At 36.4% G+C, this 18,533-nt stretch overlaps 1 protein-coding gene across 2 annotated transcripts in view; it reads right to left on the bottom strand.

Annotated features, from left to right (window-relative positions):
- CCDC112 (coiled-coil domain containing 112) overlaps positions 1–18,533 on the bottom strand; it is a 196,383-nt gene that overhangs the window by 156,042 nt on the left and 21,808 nt on the right. The window lies entirely within an intron of this gene.

The following is an 18,533-nucleotide window of genomic DNA, read 5'->3' as shown; positions in this document are numbered from 1 at the left end:
AATCTTGCTCACTTATTCATATACTTGTTTATTGTCTGTTTCTTACCACAATATGATTTCCATGAGGTCAGAAAATGCATCTTGCCAATTTATCCTTGTGTTCCCAGTACTTAGACGAGAGCATGGCATGTAACAGAGATTCAACAAATATTTGCTGAAGGAATGAGTTCCCTAATGCTTCTAGGAATACAAATAATGGATCTATAAGCAAATCCCTAAATACAGTACTCGAGGATCTTTGAATCTTCTAAGGCAGTGGTCCTTAACTTTTTGGCACCAGGGACCGGTGCTCCAATGAGAATCTAATGCCTGATGATCTGAGGCAGAGCTGAGGTGGTGAAGCTAGTCCTGGGGAGCAGCTGCAAACCCAGATGAAGCTTCGCTCTCCCTTGCCCGCCACTCACAGCCTGCTGTGCGGCCTGGTTCCTAATAGGCCACAGACCAGAATCTCATAGGTCATTCAGAGTTGGGAAATTTTTGTTAAAGGGCCAGATAGTGAATATATCAGACTTTGTGGGCCATATGGTCAATGCCATGACTACTCAATTCAGCTGCTGTAGCATGAAAGCAACCACAGACACTATATGAATGAGCATGGCTGTGTTCCAAAAAAATCTTTATGTATATAATCAGTTACTGGAGAGCTGAAGTTTGCTGACCTCTTCTAGACCAGCACAACTGTTTCTCATCCCACTCCCATGCCCAGCCACACTGCCTTACGTCACTCACATAGCACTCCTAGTCTCACACAGATCCACCACCTTAGCTGAAGCGAGACCACATGAAGACAGAGCCCTCGTGCAAGGGGGTAGAGAAACAAATGTGTATTCTCCAGACTCTTTAAACAGCAAGTCAAGCTAGAAGGGGACTGGAAGGGGTTTTGAGTAAACCAGTTTATAGTATCTTCCCGGCAGATCCTGAAGCTTCATCTGGATTTGCAGCTGCTCCTCAGCACTAACATCACCACCTCAGCTCCGCCTCAGGTCATTGGTCATTAGATTCTCATTGGAGCACCAGTCCCTGGTGCCAAAAAGTTAAGGACCGCTGCCTTAGAAGATTCAAAAATTCTCGAGTACTATATTTAGGGATTCACTTATGGATCTATTATTTGTATTCCCAGAAGCATTAGGGAACTCATTCCTTCAGTAAATATTTGTTGAACCTCTGTTACATGCCAGGCTCCTTAACTTTACCTCCCCACCAGTTTAGACCATTCCAGAGCTTCGGCCCAAGGATCAGTGACAAAACTACATTTTTTTGGAAGAAAAGTAGCTTCTCAAACTGCCTACCGGGTTGACACTAGAGGAACGTTTTCAGACTGTTAAGGAAAGCCACACAAGTACAAAAGTGAAGAACTGGGATAATTACCCAGATAACTCAGATCTCAAAACCATTTTGCCTGATCACTAAGACAAAAGGTAAGGAAAAAACTAACAAACAAAAATACCTCTCGACATTCAAGTAATTGCCTTAGTCATTTTTTGCACCTTTAAACTCCGAAGTTCAGTAGGGGGGTGTTGTGAGTTGCTCCTTCTAAACTCTGCCCATCGGCTTCTGCACGCACCTTCGGATCTGAAGGGAACGTCAGTGTCAATGAGGCAAATACCCCTGAAGACAGAGGGGTAAACAAAATAAACAAAATAAATCACATTAGCTTCTTTTTATCTATTATTAGATAACTGCTATGAGATAAGAGCTGCAAATAACACAATTATACAAGGAAAGTTTTCTTATACGAAAACTAGTTGGATGTGATAGTTCCACTAATCTGACACCAAACTAAACACCACAATTTCGGTAGTTATGTCTAAATAGAATTATAATGACATTCTTTTCAAATTTTCAAAAATATGTATGTGCTGTATATGTTATCCATTTTTTGTGCATTTGCTGGTTATTTTTGGCTATTCCGTGTTTATTTCTCCAGAGCTTGTCTTGCTCTACACACAGGAGGCTACCCCGTGTGGACTGCATCGCCCATCTGCCTTGCTGCCACAGGCTGATTTCTAGAAGGAGATGCTGAAATGGAGTTTAGAATATGTAATTCTGTTTAAAAAGAGCAATTTACTCCCGAACGATAAGTCGATATATAGGTATTTATTTATGATGCATTTATTATTTTTACCCCTTCATTAAACATTTATAGTCTATATAGTATAGGATGACATCTAAGACATATGAGCCTAAAAGATGTTCGAGATATTATCCCTTTCTCAAGAAGCTCACAATTGAGCTTAGTTATAAATGATATCATTACAAATGCTACAAACTTAGTTATAAATGATATCATTACAAATGCTACAAAAGGCAAAGTGTTTTTAGAAATATTTATGTTAAGAGAAACTGTTCATTTTTCGAGAAAAGAAATGTGAATGCTGGCATACACATGTAATTCATGTGTCAACTTGACTAGGCTACAAGATGCCCAGATATTTGGTCGAATACTATTCTAGGTGTTTCTATGAGGGTGTTTTAATTAGTAGAGTAAAGCAGATTGTTTTCCATAATGTGGATGGGCTTCATCCAACCAGCTGAAGGCCTGAATAGAACAAAAAGACTGACCCACCTCCAAGCAAAAGAGAATTCTTCAGTAGACTGCCTTTGGACTTCATCTGTACCACTGGCTCTCCTGGGCCTCAAGCCTAGTAGCTCACATAACAGATTTTCACTTGCCAGCCTCCACAATCTTATGAGCCAAATCCTTTTAACAAATCTCTCTCCCTCCACTCCCCCAGCTTATATAATGAATGGCTTCATCATTCACCCAGTTGCTCAGGCTCAATATCTCGAAGGCATCCTTAATTCCTTTTTTCCTTCATACCCAACATCCAATCGTTTAGTAAGAGCCACCAGTTCTATCTAAGGTATATACCAAATCTGTTCACTTATCATCTTCACTATCACTCTGATTTTATTCTCACTCCCCATCATCTCTTCTCCCTAGAGCTGTGGTTTTAAAAACAACAAACAAAATAAAACAATAACATGAACCAGATCATATCACTTCTGTACTGAATACCTTCCATGGTTTTCCATCTCGCTCAAAATAAAATCCAAACTCCTTATCAATTCTACTAGCATTCTTTTGTTGAGCAATCACTGTTTTTCTTAAAACCATGATTTGTTACTTCATGTGCCTTCACCTCTCTGTCGTTATGTCCTACCCCTCTCTTACCTGATCTTTCTGTTGTTTCTGGAACATCCAAGCTAATTCCCACCTCAAGGCCTTTACACTTGCCGTATCTTCTGCCAAAACACTGTACCCAACTCTTCATGATGGCTTCCTCTTCACAGCATTTGTGTCTCAGCTTAAATGCGCCTTCTCTGAGGGTATCTTCCCTAATGCCTTGTATTTCTCCTTTTCTCCCCATCTTCCATCCCATAACACTGCTTTAATTTGTCATGGCATTTACAGTTGGCTTGAGACCTCTAGACAGAATCCATATCACTTGCTTCCTGGGTCTACCTGCAGAAGAGGCTGGACCTCCAACTACCCCAGAACTTACCCAGTCAGTGCTATAGGAAATTGCTTCCTCATAACCTATTGAATCCTGACAGCAAGGACAAAGAGATAAAAATCTCCCAAAGTCCATACAGAAGGTGAGTTCTGGGCCTGCTTCAGGTGTGCTTACTGCATGGGGAACAGGAGTGAAAGGAGAATTCATATGTCATGAGGTACAGGACGGCCAGGGATAAATCTGATAGGGATGAGCCACTGAGCTCTACAATATGATACTACTCTCCTTGGGAGAAAAGACCTGCTAGTGGAAGATACTATGTGGAAACACTAGGCCCGGGGAGTAGGGATTGCTCTATCAATTTAGGGTAATAAATATTGTTTGAGGCAATGGGCTAAAAAGCAAGTAAGTTAACTAGGTTACCTCTAAAAGACCCTCCTCCAATCACGACTCAATGCTTCAAGAAATAGAGTCTCAGGATGACATTTGACACCTTATTGTTTTATATGGAACATTGCTCACACTTTACTGGCACCTTACCTATGGCAAATTAAAACACAAGTTGCCCTACCACCATCTCTAATACGTCTTCTACATGAACTTGGTTATATAAGTTAATGATCTTCCTACCTATCCTGTCTTTTATGTCATTTGCAAATTAAGTTGCCTTTCTCTTTAGTGGCTTTATTATCCTTCTGTATCTCTGTGAATATCTTTCTTAAATTGTAGGTTCTTCATTTCAATCAAGGTAGCAACACAGAAGCAACAAACTTATTGTGCAGAATGACACCATGTTGAAGGTACTTAAAAAAATATTGGAGAAAAGAAGCAAACTAAACACCAACTCCTTCACCTATTGTCCCAAATGCATCCTCATCGTTCTCCATGTGTGGGATGCTAGGCTAGGCCCTGACCCTGTCAAGTCACATAACCCTGCAAGTTTAATTACCCTGGCCTGACCTGTGTCTTGTGTTTGCTCTGGACTTCTACTATATCTCTTGACAGCAAATCACAGGTGAAAAGTGGCATTTTAATGAATTGTGAATGCTTTTGAAGACAGAAAGGCCACATAAACTGGATACAGACCTGTATTTGTTATTTTAAAGTATATATAAAGAAAATTTATAGAAATAAGGGCAGCATTAACTTGAATGAATATCTATATCACATCAAGGGTCTACCTGAGAAAGTCATGGGAACTGATGCAGCATCTAAAGCCATTTCTAAATATACAAATTCTTAACACCATTACCTTTGAAGTCTTAGCTATTACTAGGTACTTGAAGAGCACAAGTGTCTCTTTTCCTAGCATTCTTTTCCTAAATAGTCAAGCACAGGTTTTATTAAAACCAGGATTTGTTACTAAAAAGATAAAATTTAATTGTGTATCAGCTAGGATTCTTCTATTGCAAGCAACACAAACTATACCAGCTAACTTAGCATGAAAGGAGATTTCGTTGAGAGCATGTGGTAGCTGACATATTCACTGAGGAAAAGCTGAAGAACTGGGTCTCAACAGGGACAAGAATGAGGCTGCCCTAGGAATCTCAGTAGTTGGAATCGACAGGAGGTCTTCAAGATGCCACTGTTGAGTTTAGCAAGTTCCAGGCAGTTTTTTCTGTTTGCTTGTTTGTATTAAATCCATAGAGATAGTGCATCTTATTGCCCTATCTTGGTCCAGGTTAGCAGGACAATCCCGCTAAGACTGTAATCATTAGGAGAGGCGTGAGTCTACCAAGCACAATCAGGAAGCTGTTACTAGAAGACAAAAATGGAGCGCTGGGGAGTGGTGGTGGGGTTTGTATGGGGGAGGAATGGATAAATTTCCTCTCTAGTCCACCAAATGGTTTACTGATGGAAGGTGTTTTCATCCTGGTCATGTAATTTCAAGTATGAATTTGATGACAGTGACTAATTTAATACATTAAGAAAAGTATCTCTATGCATTGGCTTAGCAATCAGGGCCAGCTACTTTGCATGGTGATTTGCCTTGAATTTGTGCTGGAAGAACTATCCCATGGTCCACTGAAGTTAATATCTACCTTTTCCATTATCTCACAAATTCTTTTCATCCATTACTCATGGTACGTATCTCACATATTTACTTTGTGCTTCTCATTTTCTGTTTTATGACTCAGGAGTATCTAAATTCCTGCACTCCTTGGAGGTCCATAAGCTGAATATTGGTTTTTTTTTCTTTTTTTTAACTTTTACACTGTTGTTATCTGGGGAAGAAATATATACTTCAAACATGGATGGTTAAACTGCCTTAATATTTCCTCCCGTGAGTCTCTAAATAGGCCCACATTTTTTTAAATAGCGTTTTTTTTTTTTATGATTATTGTGGATTTTATTTTTATGTTCCATGTAAATCAAAGTCATTCACATAGTTCATTTATTTACTGCTTTGGTTTTTTTTTTTTTCTTTTTAAAAATTTTGACAGCTACGTTCAGTAGCCCAGTAAACCAAATATCATTTGTGGTGGTGGCATTGGTGGTGGTGGTGGTGGTGGTGGTGTGTGCACGAATGGACATTTTTTTCTTTTTTAAGATTTTGATAGTTAAGAGAATATTTGCTCATTACTTTTTGAGATAAAATTAAAATACTTTAAGAGAAAACATTTTAAAGCTTCAATTTTTAAAATCCCATTATCACTCACAAGTGCAAAATATATACTGCCATCACTGCTGCTGTTTCAAAGAGTGACAGAAATGACTGGGTAATCATCAGCAGGGTGCATTTTGTTTTATAACTGTTAAGAAAGTGACAAGTTGCCAAGTCGTTCATTTGGAGTCCCTGACTTCTCTTCTTCCTCTCACACTTGTCATTCAATCAGCCCATCAGCAATCCTTTAGGAACTACCCTTAAGCATTAGCCCATATCCTTCCATTTCTCTCTTCGTCAATGACTAGCACCCCAGGCCCAGCCACCATCTTTCTTCTGGACTAAAGTTTCCCAACTTCCACTCACAACAACTGATTCCCCCACCAGACAGCAACCACAGTTATCTTTCGATAATGTATAGCATGTCAATTAGAGGTCAAAACCCTCTAATGGCTTCCCACGACACCCAGAATAAAATCCAAACTCTTTCACACAGCCACCAAGGCCTGACATAATGCACCTGTCAATCTCTCCCACTTGTACTTTGTCCTTGTTGTTCCTTGAATAACCAAGCTAGAGCCCACCTCAGGGCCTAACAGTAGCTATTCTCTGTCTCAAACACTATCTTCTGAAGGTTGTACACCTTTCTCCTTATTTCTCAGGTCTCAATGCAAATAGCAGATCCTGGGAGAGGCCTGCAATGATCACACTTTCTAAATTGTCACCACAGTCTTATTCCTACGTATTCTCCATCCCTCTACATTGCTCTTGTTTGTTTCCCACAGAGCACATATAACTATCTGAAATTACTTTATATATGTCTCTCTTCCATTAGAGAATAAGCTCTGTGAAGATAGAAACTTTGCCTTAATTACTGCTGATGCTCCAGCTCCAATGACACTGTCGCACCAGATGCTCTCAATCAATACTGCTGGATGAATGAACTCTCCTACTGCTGAACACAATGGTTATCCCCATGAGCTATATATGAACCCAGTTATCGTAACAAACATATTTCAGCGCTGAAAACATGAGAATAGATGTCTGAAATATGGTGCTATAATAGAAACAGAATTGGAAGGGACCTTTGAGATGCCAATCATTTCAGATAGCCTCCTACACCGTACCAGATTTCATTGTCACTGAAAGACTGTAATTCCTTACTCTCTGTACTTAAAGATCTCTGACAAGAATGCATAGTCACTTGAGGAAGTAGTACCTTAGAGGATAAAAAATGATGAGAAAGCACCCTGTTCTTTATCAGACAAAGGAAACCAGAAATCTAGGCCCTATTAAAAATCTCGGCCCATGTCTTGATATTATTTCATTGGCAGTTGCGGTCTAACTCTGACCCTAATTTAGTCTCTTAAGATGAACACTGAAAGATGGTAGCTGTAGTGGCAAGAACTCTGCGCCTGGAGTCAGAAAATATAGGTTTGAACTTAGGAACACTGACACTTAAGAGCTTTGTGACTTTGGTCAAGTTTCAGATGAATTTATTCCCATATCTGTAAAGTAGAAATAATGCCACCTACTTCACTGTTGATCATGGAGAGTCAGAAAAATTAGGTGTGACAGAGCCCAGCCCAGTGCTTGTATGAAAGTGCTCAGTGCATGTTAGCTTTCTTCCATCCTTCAAACTTTATAGCTCTTTTCCTTCCATCCTTCACTCACAAAAGAATGATGTGGCATGTTCTACATGCTTTTGGAGAATCAGTATAAGGGCTTTTAAGGTTTGTTTTCTGAGCCTCGCATAATCAGATGAGTTATGTCTAAACAGCCAAAGGTACAGCCTTCTTTGGATAGTCACAGCTTTAGATTTTGAAATACATTGCCTTCACTGCATTTTATTCTCAGTACATCACTAAAATGACAAGTTGCTTTCTTCAGAATGCATCAGGAATTCTGTTTCTTAGCAACACCTCTCCAACAGGCAATAAAAGACAGAACGTAACTCCCTTTGGGCATTAGGAGTCTGTTCATAATACTGAAAATTTAGCCAATTTGCCCTTAGATACAGAATTAGTAATCAGTTCTCCACCTCTGAATGCATTTGAGACCCTTCGAAGTAAAGCTTTTGAAAACCTCGGCAGATTTCTCATTCTAGGGCTTGCTATTTGGGGGCTTATTTTTAAAGATATTACAGAAGTTTAATGTATTAGGTCTTATAGCCTTGTTCTTCCTGATCCAAAATGAAGAATGAAGCTTTTCTAATTCTAAGCTCTTTCCTCCTACTACCTTCCAAGTTCCCATTTCGAGAAAGTATAAACTAGTTTTGAATACCAGCTACACTCTTTAGTTTTCTAGTCCAGATTTTGAAAAATAAAAATTTCACATTTTTGATCAAGTATAAAATAAGTTCTTTGTTCATATAAAGTTCATTTAAAGGTTAAAATACAAATAAATCCAGTATCTTATTTTAGTATCAACTTTGTCACCAAATAATAATAGCTATTATATTTACTAAGAAATTATATGCCAGGTGTTTTACTTAGCATTTTAAATGCTTTCTTCACTCATCATAAAAACCTTGTGTGGTAGGTATTATTAATTCTCTTTAACTGTGGAACTGAGGCTTAGAAAAGTTAAGCAACTAGCTCAAGCTCACACAGCAATAGAGACTCATGCACTTAAGAAATATTAGTCTTTATGCTCTAATATTCATTAATTCCTTTTTTATCATTGCTTTTGACCTAGTTTGTTGAATCTAATTAAATGAATAAATAAAACCACAAATAATTTTATATTTCTAGAAAAGACAGTATTCAGTAGTTACCTAGCAAAACTTGAACACATTCAAAATTAATACTTAATCCTCCAACACTATAACTATATGTTACAAAAAAGGAATGTTGGATAAATTCAATACAGTAAAAAGGTTCCAAGGAGTTTTGTTTTGTTTTCTGAATAGATAAGTTTCTCATCACTGGAGCCAGACTATTTTTTCAGCTGTTTGATAATCAGAGTAATTTACCACATCTTCTCTGTGCCTGCGGTTCTATCATGTCCTGTGGGTAACTAGGAGACTAGCAACCAAAACAAATGTGGTCACAATTATTTAAAGTGTGTTCCCATCTGATGGAGCTAATTTTTTCTTAGACACCTGACATTTGAATGGCTATCATTTTCTATGACTAAAAACAGTCTTGCCCATATAACTTAATAAGCCATTCCGAAACTTAAACATAACCACTCCAGCAAATATACTATCTCTTCTGTTGTTGGCACAGCCCAACAAAGTGCATTACCATTTGGTTATATTAAATAGTGCCTGAGGGGACTCTCTCTCTCTCTCTCTCTCTCACTCTCTCTTCCAATTTATATGTAAATTGAAAGATATGCATTTATACTACATATAAATTTATATATAAAACAATTGTTTATATATAAATGTATATATTTAACAAAGTGTCTTTATTAAATGAAATGCTTATTAATTACTACATACACATTTCTTCTTTCAGCTACCTTGAGATATTAGTTCATTGCTAGATTCATATGACAGTCTTTTAAAGAGCCATTAAACACTAAATGCTTCAAATATGTGTAAGAATAAAAATAAAAGTTGTTCTTTGTACACCAAAATAACCTATGAGTGAAGTTTTCTAGTAAATTAGGGGAAATGCACTATACAAACTTTTACCCTTCCTTTTGTCCTGGGTATTGCAACAAGGTTTACTTGAGCTAGCTGTACAGTGAGTACAAAAAGTGAAGACTGCTCTGTGGCTTAAAGGGTTCTCAGCCCAAGATCTTGGCCTCATAGAGACTGCTCTAAGCAACTGTGTTTTCTACTGTGGTAGAGGAAAGGCAATGTTCACATTCAGAACTAAATTCTAGGGACATAGCCAAAGTCATATACAATTCTCAGCACAATTATAATTCTGTTTTCCTGATGTATTAACAAAGTATAACTGAATTCTAGGGAGAATATCGATATAAGAATGACCTTGATTCAACTCTAATTTATAAAACTGAAAATCCTATAATAACCCTGGTACATGTAACTCAGCACAGATCAAAACAAGACTGGTGCACGTGCTTAGTGCAGACTGTCCACTCATTCCAAACACATGGAAACGGTGGATAAATTATACCTGCTCTTCTCCTCCACCCCCCATTTTTTAAATATGTAACTGAGTTTGAAAGAAAGAATCCTTAAGTTTCAGAAATGAAGAGGGAAACTCAAAGCGAGAGTGTTAATGTACAGCTAGTGCCAATATTGGCTAATGGCTAGAGACTGAGAGTTTAGCACCTGAAGAAGACATCTCCTTGAGGCCCAGTTAGACAGGGAGCTAAAACTAAATTCTATATATAGTGTCAAAGACCCAGGAAAGACTATTCCCTGAGTAAAGGGGAAAAGAAAAACCTTTGCCTTCCAGTCCCGTTGAGGCAGTGAGGAGGGTTTGTTGTCTGTCCATTAATATGGATTGGGTTAAAAACAATATGCTTCCATGAGAAACTGGAACTTTAAGCCTGCACTTTATCCACAGAATCCAAATTAAATTCACCCTCTTCATAATAGAAGAGGGTGAATGGAATGGAAGTTCAAGCTGAGATTGTAATATAAAAACTGATTCTGGAACACCTGACCCTGGTTGCTCTGTAGACATAGGCCCAAAGCCCTGGATACTGAGTCTTCTATTCAAAGGAATACCACCTACTGAGAAGCTAAAAAAATAAAATTACAACCTCCAAGAGGGAAGAATCCATTATGAAGAAAGCAGCACTATAAACAAGAGGATTAACACCCAGGAACTGAGACAGTATAACTATAGGGGATTATAAAGTAGGAACATTTAAAATAATGAGATAGAAATTGAAAAAGGAACAAAAAACTTGAACAAAATAGCACTTCCAAAAATAAAAACATAGGCATTGAAATTTTAAATTTCTCAGATGTGTTAGATGACAGATTAGATAGGACATAACAGAATTAGTGAATGGAAGAGAGGTTTAAGACAATTAAAGTCTAGTACAGAGATTGAAGATATGAGAAAGGAGACAAAGAAGAGATCGAAAAAGTCTAACAATATGTTTAATAGTAAGAGTCAATAGACAAAGATATAAGGGGTGATAATTTTCCAGAACCAAAGAAAGACATGCATCCACAGATTGAAGACTCATACTGAGTCACAAGAAGTTGGTAAATAATAAATCCCACCTAATCACACCATAAGGGAATGGCAAAAAGCTGAAGACTGTGAAAATCTAAAAGTAAATGAGAGGGGAAAAAAAGATTACCCACAATGGTACAAAGAATGACAGAATTTTGTAGCAATATTAGCTGCCCAAAGACAATGGAATGCTGACAATATCTTCAAAATGCTGAGGAAAAAGCTGTCAGTGAGACAAACGTAGCTTAACGCACACAGTACACTCCTCTCTCTACCCCCAAATAAGAATATTAAAGGTACTTTATATATCTTTACAGCATGAAAATTAATAAACAGAAACCTCATTTAAAATGGAGTTGCAAGGCTAGAAGAGGGAACTCTCACGACTGCCTCATTCATTGCACACCACCAGACTGGAACAGAAAGAAAACACCTTGCATCTCCAACAGAAAGTGGTACCACTTAACTACTCGACAGGAAGAAAAGATTCCTCCTTGCCAGTAACAGCTCAGTCAATGGGAGACTGCCATAACTCAGGCAATGAAGTCACTATATTTCAAACTTTCAGTTTCCTTCAATAGACTTCATTTGCGACAGCCCCTCCTAAGTCGTAAAGAGTGTTTCTCTCCTTTGTTTCTCTAGACTTGCGCAGTTCATTATTAGACTGTAGGCATGTCCCAAAATGCAATTCTTTTTTGTTCCCAAATAAACCCAGTTTGCTGGAGAAATAGCTCGTTGTCTACTTGCTACAAGTTAACCTAAGTATCTAAAGTACTTTAGAGGTAAGAAAATTGTTTTCCCAAAAGGAAGGAATGGAGTACAAGTAATAAACAGTGCCATTAGCAAATCTGGCAAATAAGTACTTTTGAGCACAAACTAAAACAACAAAATGATTCATTTGAAAGGAAGATTAAAACCAAGGTGAACCATCATCTTAGATTTCCAACAACCTAGAAGATTAGAGGTAGGTGATAAGAGTTAACATATTCCGAGGTCCCTGTAGTAAAGCTCTGTTCCAGTATGCATGTTGTATTAGTTTTCTAGGGCTGCCATAACAATTTATTGCAAGCTTGGCTTAATACAACTGTAATTTATTCTCCAACAATTGTGGAAGTCAAAGTCCAAGATCAAAGTATCAACAGGGTTAGTTCCTTCTATAAGGCCTTGAGGAAGAATCCATTCATGCCTCCCTCCTTGATCTTAGTGGCTGCCAACAACCCTTAGCATTCCTTAACTTGTAGCTACCTCACCCTAATCTTTGCCTCTATCTTCACATCTGTGTCTTATAAGGACACTCTTCATTGGATTTAGAGGCCACTGTAATCCAGGATGATTTCATCTTTAGATCCTTACCTTAATTATATCTTCAAAGACATGTATTTCAAAGGTCACATTCAGAGGTTCTGAATGGACTTATCTTTTGGAGAACACAATGCAACCCAGTACACATGTTAAAAATGTAAAGGTAGCCACTAAAAAGGTTTTTTAAAAAAATTGGACTGTATAAATTCTAGACGAATAAGAGGGGAAAAAAATACAGAACACAATCTCCTCGAAGGTAGAAAAAGAGAAATAAAAGCTAAATAAAAGCATGAAAAAAAATAAAATGATAGAAGTTAAATACAAATGAATAAAAATGACCTTAAATGTAAATTAAAATTAAGATACAGATTAGATTAAAAATGAAACAAAAACTCACATATCCCATTGCTGATCAAAATATTCAGACCTGAGTTCCATTCTCTTTAATACCTTGTTCAGTGCCTTACCTTAGTCAGGCAAAAGTACATTCTCATTTAATCAGTGTCCTGAAATAATTTTCACCTGTGACAACATTAAAACCATACTATAAACAGAGGTTGCCAAAAAAAAGAAAAAGAAAAAGAAAAAAATTCTTTCAAACTGGATTTCCCCCATTATCATGGTAGCTATGGAGTTAATGTTCTGGATCATTTTCAAGATTTTTTAAAAAGTAGATGGCTTAAAAGATTAACAAAAGGTTAAAACTATGAGATCTATTTTTGATCCCTCACTCATCTTTATTCTTCTGCCAATTCTATGTCTTAAAAAAAAATTCTTTGAAGTTCCAGAGTACAGAGAACAGATCTCATTACTGAATCTGGTAGACTATGACTGATTTTCACTCATGGTGAACACAAATTCAGAATGTACCACATGGGCCAGATTTAATGAATTCAAAATACAAAATGTCACCTGCAAACACACACACTCCTACAATTTTATGTAAGGAAAAACTACATATTTCAAAATAAAATATAAATTACAAATTTTAGCACAATGTCAAAAATACGAAGAAAATTCAATGGACTATGCATTTTCCTTCTAAACCTCATTTAGAAAAAAAAAGATGAAATAGGCAGCCAGTTCTAACAATGATAACTATAGTTTTATACACACACACACACACACATACGTACACACACACATATATATTCAATGTAACATAAACATTCAAGATTTCTCTCAATTCTTATTTAACCTAAAAGTCAGAACACCCTCTGCCTTACAGAATACAGTTAAAAATCAGCTTTGTTTTGTCTCCCCCAAAATATTGCTCACTCTTTAATGGCAGGATTGTATTATTATTAATCTTGATATCCTGATTCACTGCATAGTGCTTGATGGTCAATAAATTCATTGAATGTCTGAATTTACATGACAACTTCCTCCTAAATTTATTTCCCTTTGATTATAAACACCCTTTCCTCTATAAAATTTCACTACACTGTCAGGTTAGAGGAGTTTAAGTTCTGAGTTTGACATGTCATGGTTTATACAAAAAAGTAGTTGGGGCCTAAAGAGAAGCCACTACATTCAATACAGAGCACCACTGAGGTGTTGAGGGTTACCAGTAATTTTCTTATTTTTACTTTTAGCACAAAATAAGTCATTTCAGTGGTTAAGCATGGAGAAAATTTTCCTTTTAATACCCTTAAAAAGATAAGAAAAAGACCCTTCTCTCACCATGCTCCCACCTACTCCTAATGAACCACAAACATTACTTCATTTTTAAAGCCTTCAAAGTGGCAGGAAGACAAATTTCGCCAACTAAAACTTTTGATTCTATTTCAGTAATTGTGACTTCTAAATTTAACAACAAAAAACTAGGAAATCCGCAAAAGCAGTGAAAAGATACGAGAGAGTTAGGTTTGTTCAACAATCACCTGAGACAGGAAGAAGAGAATCATTTTAGCTGGCAAGAGATTAAATGTATACATTTGCATTTTAACATTTTACACATTGTCTTGTACACAGTTCCTTATTTTGATGGTGAGCTATAGTTTATAGTCAGAATCTTACATCACACAAGTTACTCTCTTTGATGCCCACACAAAAAAGTCATCAAAAACATTTTGTTAGAAACAAAAGATGCTGCCGTAAGAAACCTTGGAAAATGGTGTTTGGAATCTGTAAGGCTAACAATAAAAAGAAATAGAAAAAGGAAATGTACATAAGCACTATACTCTCGTAGGTAAATTTTTCACAAGGGTAATGGAAGAAACTACATTATATGTGCACTATGGTTGAAAAATAAGTAAATAAATTGTAGATAATGGTAATTAGGTTTCTCATTGACGGAGAAAGTTACAGATAAGCAAAGGGAGAAAGCTGGAATGAATCTTGTGGTCCTGGATCAGACCGGAGATATCGATATGAACTCAGGTATATTTTAAATATATACAAATAAATACAGAAGTAATTATATATACATATATACACACACACACACACACACACATATATGTGTGTACATATACATACATACAGTCAACAAGCACATCTAACAATCAAGTCTTGGATTCTAAATACCATTTTCCAATTAAAGGAACAGGGTTCTCTGGAGAATGGCAGATTCTAGGGCTAGGGTAGAGAAAATACAAAATGAACACAGAGTATCTTGTAGTGCCAGAAAGCAAGGAAGGGCTAAGGTGAAAACATGAGGTTCATGTCAAAAGACATGATTCCCAATGGCCAAAACTAGAATAATTCGGGCATTAAAAAAATCATAGTATTTCAACACAAAAAAAATAAATACATATCCATGGGCCTGTATTGAAAAATGATTGAATGAGAAGGAACATAATCTCCCTTACATTAGAATTCCAAATGATGTATGTCAATAACCACCACAGGAAGTAGAGCTTAATTCCTCTCTTCCTTGAGCAATGGTTGGACTTAGAACTGACTTCCAAAGAATAGCATATGGAATTGAAAAATAGTAACTCTCCGAAAGAGAAAAGATACTGGCAGCTACCATCTTAACCAAGTGACCAAGGTTAATGCCACCAGTGATATGTCATGAGAAACTACAAGATAGATTCAAATTGAAGGACATTCTACAAAATATCTGACAGGCACTCTTCCAAAATGTCTAGGAAAACAAGGAAAGATTGAGAAACAGACTAAAGAGACATGATGACTAAATGCATTATGGTATCTTATATCAGGTTCAGGAACAGAAAAAGGACATTAGCAGACTAGTAGGAAAACCATGAAATCCAAATAAAGTCTATAGTTTGGTTAATTGTACTGTAGCAATGTTAATTTCTTAGTTTTTATAAACTAAATTTGATAACCAAGTACTATGTAAGATGTAGTATTAGGAGAAGCTAGATAAAGGGTATACGGGACTCCTCTGCAATACCTTTGCAATTTTTCTATAAATCTGAAATTACTACAAATTTCTGAAAAGTCTCAGAGCATTCAAAGAAATAAAAATATTCTACAAATCTTACTAATGTGTATAATTCATCTGTAAAATAAAAAATTTTAATAATTCAAACATATAAAGAACTTGTTCAAGATAAAAGTGATAAAGTAAGCACTACAAACACCAGCTTATTCTTAAGATTATAGAAAAATCATAGAGCTTTAAATGTATAAGCTCTTTATGTATAACTAAAGGATCCACAATTTCTTTGAAGTTACATTTAAATGAATAGAAGCTATCCTAACATTAGTTATTGTAGACAAATAGGAAGGAATTGTTGCCTACTGGCAAAGAATGTGAACTTATTTTGCTTTTTTGTTGTTGTTGTTGTTGTCTAAGATTACTCTGAATGGGGAACATTCCTAATTTTCCCTTACTACTACATTAAAAACAGGTCACACTCATTTAAATTCATTCTTGACCTATTTCTATTTTCAGAATTTCCCCAAATTTAGCTACTACCCACTACTTTAAGAATTTGTCATGAAAGAATTTAAGATTTAAAATGGAAAATACACACACATGCAAACATGCACACAAACACACACAGAAATATACCTAAGCATTAACTGTGTATACCTGGGAGATAAGATTGGTGTTTTTCTTTTCGCTTATTTTTCAAAGTGAATAAATATAGTAATCATTTGACATAGTGCTTTGTACTGTAGGAATTCAATATTATTGACTGAATACTGAACTGGCACAACTTTTACTATTAAGAATCAAAATGGGGACGATCTCTCTGAACCAAGACCACCCAGCTGCTGCCTATAAAGAAGGGGGCCCAGTGGGGACAATGCCCCAGGCCTCTGGAAGAGGCTCCAGCTGATGCTCCTTACAATGACCCTCTGGCAACAAGGGACTTCTGCCTTCCCTGATGCAAACCACCTGGGTGGGGACCAGCCAAGGAGCAGCAGGAACAGTCTGCACAGACCTCACGTCTCTCTTCTGGGAGTTCCCTAGCGGCTATCATAACAGCAGGCCTGTGAGGAAGTACCTCATGGACTGCCACCACTGCCACATGGACACCAGGGTCATGTCTGCCTGGACATCCAGGACAAGTAGTCAGCCCTGTGTGTGACGTCAGGACCTGCTAGAACCCAATGTCAGCAGCCCTTTGAATGCATGTGCGAAGTTCTGGAAACACCCACAACCTTTAGGAACCTGCAAGAAACACACTCAGCCTGTCTCCCTGTGTTGTCTTTAGTTCCTCCTCAGATGATTCCTCATTTCTGTGATTTCTATATAGGGCTGTTATGTTAAGCTGTGGCATCTTTTTTTCCTTTGTTATTTTTTGTCTCCAGTTGAGCCCTTGTAATGAATATATTTAAAAGTACATTTTGTTTAAAAAAAAAATCAAGATGGCAGCTAAATTTTAGAACTGAATATTATCACGAGTATCCTTTATAGTTTTATCATCTACGAAGACATTCAATTATATGAAAGGATTTTTAAAATAAACATCAATCCTAGGATCAATTAGTAGCACCAATGATCTATTATATAAAGAAGGGGGTAAACCTGCCAAACTTATATTTGATTTTTCAAAAAAAGAAAAAAAGTAAATTAATAAATAAAGCTCAAATGTCTTAAAATAAATCAAGTACATCTCATTTTGCAAGAGTTTACAGGAAAGTTTTGGAAATAATTTTTCTGCAACAGACTGAATCTCTTTCTCTTTTCATTTTTATTTCTGGTAATTTTAAATACTTTAAACCACTCCGCTCCTTCACTTACGCCACAGTATACAGTGGTTAATAGGCACCTAAATTGTTTTAGTGTAACGACTACTCATCAAATCCTTCTTTAACACAAATGTGTATGAAATGTATTCTTTTCATAAATTCTTCTGTTTTTTAAGGCAGGGATCCATAGTTTCATTTTTGGTATCAAATAAATATTATATTAGGAAAATGAACTAAATTAAGATAATTATATAAAGTTAATTTTACTAGAGAAAATCTTTAGAATTCTTCACAATACACAAAATGGCACCCAGTAATTATTTCACAACTCCCACAACTCCAAATAACTCAAGAACCAACCTGGTGGTAGTATAGAGATGCAGGGGAAAGGATAAAAAAATCTCAAAGAAATAGAGTATCTTGTGGACATAATGGAACTTTTCCCTGTTCAAATCCTTAAAGATTTAATAATCTTATCCTTAAAAGTTTAAACATTAAATTTAAATATTGGTGATGGTATTTGGGGACAACCACAGATCCAAGGGTAAAGAAGACTAAAATGTAAAAAGATCCTGTCAAAAGGATGACAAAGCCTGTACTTGTTATGGATAATGGCAGAGTGATGATTCAAAAGGGGGAAGCCTACTCCGTTGGATATTTCAATTCATGCTTGGAGTTCAGAAATTACGGCCAGTACATTTTCTAGATCTATTAAAGATTTTTGCATTAGGAAACTGACATATAAGAAAAAGACAAGGAGTACTTAGATTTCATAATTTAAAAGTGATGAAAATAAATTTATAAAACTGATCTTTATAGTAATATATTTATGACATACTTCTGATACTTAATACCAAACTAGTTAAAAAAACAGTAACAACAGTTTAAAGAAACCCCTCTCCTATGCATTTGACAACAAAAATCTTCCCATCTTCAATT

This window comes from Rousettus aegyptiacus, unplaced genomic scaffold (assembly GCF_014176215.1).
Source record: "Rousettus aegyptiacus isolate mRouAeg1 unplaced genomic scaffold, mRouAeg1.p scaffold_m13_p_8, whole genome shotgun sequence".
NCBI classification, from domain to species: domain Eukaryota; kingdom Metazoa; phylum Chordata; class Mammalia; order Chiroptera; family Pteropodidae; genus Rousettus; species Rousettus aegyptiacus.
The sequence above is the reverse complement of the archived record's forward strand: the minus strand, read 5'-3'. Positions and strand labels throughout refer to the sequence as shown.